The following is a 4627-nucleotide window of genomic DNA, read 5'->3' as shown; positions in this document are numbered from 1 at the left end:
TGCCACTTTGAGCTGTGTGGCCTTGGGCAAGTTACTTAACATTTCCCCCTGCCTCTGCTTCCTCTTCCATACAATGGGCATAATAGTGGAACCTAGCTCATAGGTCTTCCCACATTGTATTGTCATAACTAAGTGAGGTAATACATGAACTCACCTAGAACAGGATCTGGCAAATAGTAAACATTTAATAAGCAGAACAAGTTATAGCTGTTACTGTTGTTTTTGGTGCTACACCTGTCTACTTGGCTAAATTATAAACTCCATAAGGGCCTAGGGACTTTGATTACCTTGCTCACAACTGTCACCTTCAGAACACACACAGTAACTCAGCACATAAGTGAATATCTGCTAAATGAACAACCAAATGAGGAGAAAGGAGAGAATGATTCAGCACGAGAGAAACCATCTTCAGGAAGTACATACTGCATCTATAAATAGAAACGAAAGCTATTTTCTCAGAGATTTTAAGCCGAAATTTATAAGCTGCAATTTAATTGATTCAACACACAGCCAAAAAGATGAGGAAAGAACAGTATAATATTCTTGCACATAATAAAATATCCACCACAGAATGGCTGGGAGTGCACTCCCTCCTGAAGCCCATTAAAGCTGTCTGAACAACCACTGTGCAGGTTTTGGTTTTTCATTTAATTTTAATAAAATATTTTACTGGAGGAAGTTTGGGGTGTAATAGCAATGAAGTGTGTCTACTGCTTTAGGTGACCTTTCATTTCATTTCTGGACACCTGTGGAGATGAATATACTAATCTTAATGCCTGGGAGTTGAGGTTGCTAGTTACCCAAAAGTGAAATGTCACGTACAAAAACTTATTTTTTATTGTTTAATATCCAACTGTCTGGCCAGCAAATCACAATGACAAAAACAATAGCTATTTCAGGACAGGGCGCCACATGCATTATAGAAAATGCATCTCATTTGGAACTTTATTCCTATTCTTGATGAAAGATCAATGAAAATGTGAACTTTAAAATATTCCTCAGTGCTTCCTGAACAAGGGTGATTACGAGCCTTTAATTTTGTTTTGACTGAAATCGTAAAGCAAAGGCATAGATATATTGCACAGCGGTAACCACACCATCTGCATAAACCATCCATATCTCTAGGCAAACCTTTTATAGCCTAAATAAGTCCAGAAGACAATGAGAGCAGTAAGTAACTTAGATTTAAAAGCGAGACGGTGATCTGTAGCTCAAGGAAGTCGGAACAGACAGAGAGACTGTTCATTCTATTACCAGAACTATGGCTGACAATTCTTCAACCTTATCACACATCTCAAAACATCAGAGCATTATTCCCACCTTGGACCAAATTGTCTGAAGGAATTCAGCAATATCGTCCTGTTCCTCTAAAGTACAAATGAGTTGCTCAAATGTGTAACTTAGTCTCCCCAAAATGAGGGAAGAAAATGCTCTTCTGGTCCATTCTCAGTAGCCTTTGGGGAAACTGCGAAGATGAAGCTGTCCAGAGATTTCTAACACAACTTTGTTTTGGACAATATCCACGTGTCATCTCTGTCAGACTCCCCCCCCACCCCGCCGCCCCGACACTAATCCTTATGAAAAAGGGTAAAAGAACATATTCATGAAATCCTTATGCACATTTGTTTGAGGAGGTTAAGTTACATTGGACGGGGACTCCATGAAGTTTATTTCTCCTCCTCTGAAAATCTATAGTGGCCATCATTGGTGGTTCCATGCATCAAACTTCTGAGTTAAGCTAATTAGACAAAGTTTTGACCATGCTGTTTACTTTCTTTATCAAGAGACCCTCCCTCGTTTGCATTTATTGGTTCAATGGTATAACCTTGAAGCTTTGACCGGACCACCTTCTCTTTTCTGAGGACACTTCACTCTTACCCTGGGTACTACCATTTAGCCATATGGCTTTAAATATTATCTATATCCTGATGATGCCCAAATGCTTATCTTCATCTCTGACTTCTGCTTGAGTTCCAGACTTTTATATCTAACTTCCCACATGATTTATCCATTAGGGATGAAGACAAGGAATCACAAATATAAGGAATCACAAACATGAAAAGAGAACTCTTGATTTCCATTTCACACTAGTTCTCTTACAGAAGTCTGCTCACTTGCTCAAGCCCCAGATCCAGGATTCATCCTCGATTATTTCTTTCCTCCTCCATCAGCAATCCCTGACAGCCGGCCTCCAAAATAAGCAGTAACTAAGCAAAAAACATAAACTGATACGGATTAACAAAGTGATAAGTGTCATTAAGACTATGAAGTAAGTGGACATGAGAGGAGGGAGTGAGAGCCTACTTTTGACAGGCAACAAGGAAAACCTTCTTAGGAAGGTGGCAATTCTTCCATCTGGATGTCGAGATGGAGATGTCCATGCAAAGTCCTAGGGACCAGCCATTCCAGGTAGAAGGAACAATGACACTAAGGCAAGAAGGAAGGCTGCTTTGACTAAGGGGAGTCGGGGTTTGGGGGTGGGGGCAGGAATGTACCATGAGCTCTGGTTGCAAAGAAAAATAGGAATCGACTCCTATGGGATATTTTCAGCCAAAATCAGGAGTTTGGAGTTTATTTATATAAATGCAATAGCAAGTCATCAGCAGACTTTAATCTGGAGAGAGACAAGATTTATTTCATTCTCAAAACATCACCCAAGATCCTTGGGCAACATAAACTGAAGTCATTTGCATCCTTCCATCGCCATTACCACCACAAACAGATACTACTGATCCTGTTGAAAACACAGCAATGCTACGTAAAAGCACTGAGCAAGGGGCGCCTGGGTGGCTCAGTCGGTTGGGCGGCCGACTTCGGCTCAGGTCATGATCTCGCAGTCCGTGAGTTCAAGCCCCGCGTCGGGCTCTGTGCTGACAGCTCAGAGCCTGGAGCCTGCTTCCGATTCTGTGTCTCCCTCTCTCTCTGACCCTCCCCCGTTCATGCTCGGTCTCAAAAATAAATAAATGTTAAAAAAAAAAAAAGAAAGCATTGAGCAATTGTATAGAATACATTATCAACTCAGATGAAGAAGGGAAGTGGGGAGAACAGGAAAGGAGAGAGCAAGGAGGAGAGGGAAACCCAGGAAAAAGAACCCGAAACCAGACTGGTAATTCTGACAACTGATGAAAGAAGAGCCCACAGGAGCACAGGTCTGCACAGTCCACCAGGAAGCTAAAGGCAGAGGCTTTACCTTGCACTGAGAAAAGGAGATAATGCCCCGGGGGCGGTGTGAGGCAGGAAGCTAAAAAAATAAGAATCCTGCACAGAGTAAAGTTCTGGAAAGGACTTCCTTCTCTTCAGAAAGAGGCTTAGAAAAACCCTACCCATCAGCTCAGGAAAGGGAAAGAAAAAACCTTACAAATTGCTGAGAATCTAAGTAGAAAACAAATAAAATCTTCCATGAAATTAAAACCCCACACCAGATATGGTATCAGAAATTACAATGCCCAAAGAATATAATAAATGCAAACCAAGAGAATGTTACAAAACCTACTCTAGTACAAGGGACCCCCTGAAGTCCAAGAAAAGTAAATGCAAAATTGAGCCACAAGGGAGTATGTCCCTTACATGGGAAAAACAACCCCAGTTTAAAAGGAATTTGCAATAAAAAATTACAAAACACACAAGAAATGAAATTACTGGAAAGAGAATAGCAGACACGACCATTGGATTTAACACCACATGTTCTAGGGTAGTTGACAAGACAATGTGAAAAAGATTATACAATAAGAACTAAAACTAAAACGGAAGAGCCAAGAACTAGGAAAAAAGGAGACAAGTTAAAGACAAAAACACATATTATCTTTAAACCTTAAAAAAAAATAGTTATTCCAGAACAATCTACAAAACAGAGCTAGAGGCCTCATACTTCCTGACTTCAAAACATATTACAAAGCTATGGAAATCGAAACAGAGTGGTACTGGCATCCAGACAGACATAGAGACCAAGGGGGCAGAAGAGCCCAGAAATAAACCCACACATATATGGCCAAATGATCTTTGACAGGGTGTCACTACTATATGATGGGGAAGGAGAGTCTCTTCAACAAATGGTGCTGGGAAAACTGGATATCCATATACAAAAGAGCAAAGTTGGATTCTTACCCCACACCATACACAAAAATCAACTCAAAATGGATTAGACTTACCTGTAAGACCTGAAACTATAAAACTCCTGGGTGAAAACATAGAGGAAAGCTTTGTAACATGGGATCCGCAATGATTTCTTAGATAAGGCAACAAAGGGAAAAACAGACAAGTGAAACTACACAAACAAGCAAAGGAAACCGCCAACAGAGTAAAAAGGCAACCCATGGAATGGAAGAAAATATTTACAAACCATATATACGATAAGGGGTTAACATCCAAAATACATAAGGAACTCCTACAACTCTAGCAAAAAAGACAATAACCCAATTATAAAAATGGGCAAAGTATCTGAATAGGCTTTTTTCTACAAAAGACATACAGAGGGTCAACATATATATGAAAAGATTCTCAACATCACGCTTCATCAGGGAAGCACAAGCCAAAACCACAATGAGAGAGCACCTCACGCCTATTAAGATGGCGATTCTCAAAAAACAAAACAACAAAAAATAACAAGCACTGGTGAGGATGTGGAGAA

Source organism: Herpailurus yagouaroundi, unplaced genomic scaffold (assembly GCF_014898765.1).
Source record: "Herpailurus yagouaroundi ecotype Mexico unplaced genomic scaffold, PumYag 197, whole genome shotgun sequence".
NCBI classification, from domain to species: domain Eukaryota; kingdom Metazoa; phylum Chordata; class Mammalia; order Carnivora; family Felidae; genus Herpailurus; species Herpailurus yagouaroundi.
The sequence above is the reverse complement of the archived record's forward strand: the minus strand, read 5'-3'. Positions refer to the sequence as shown.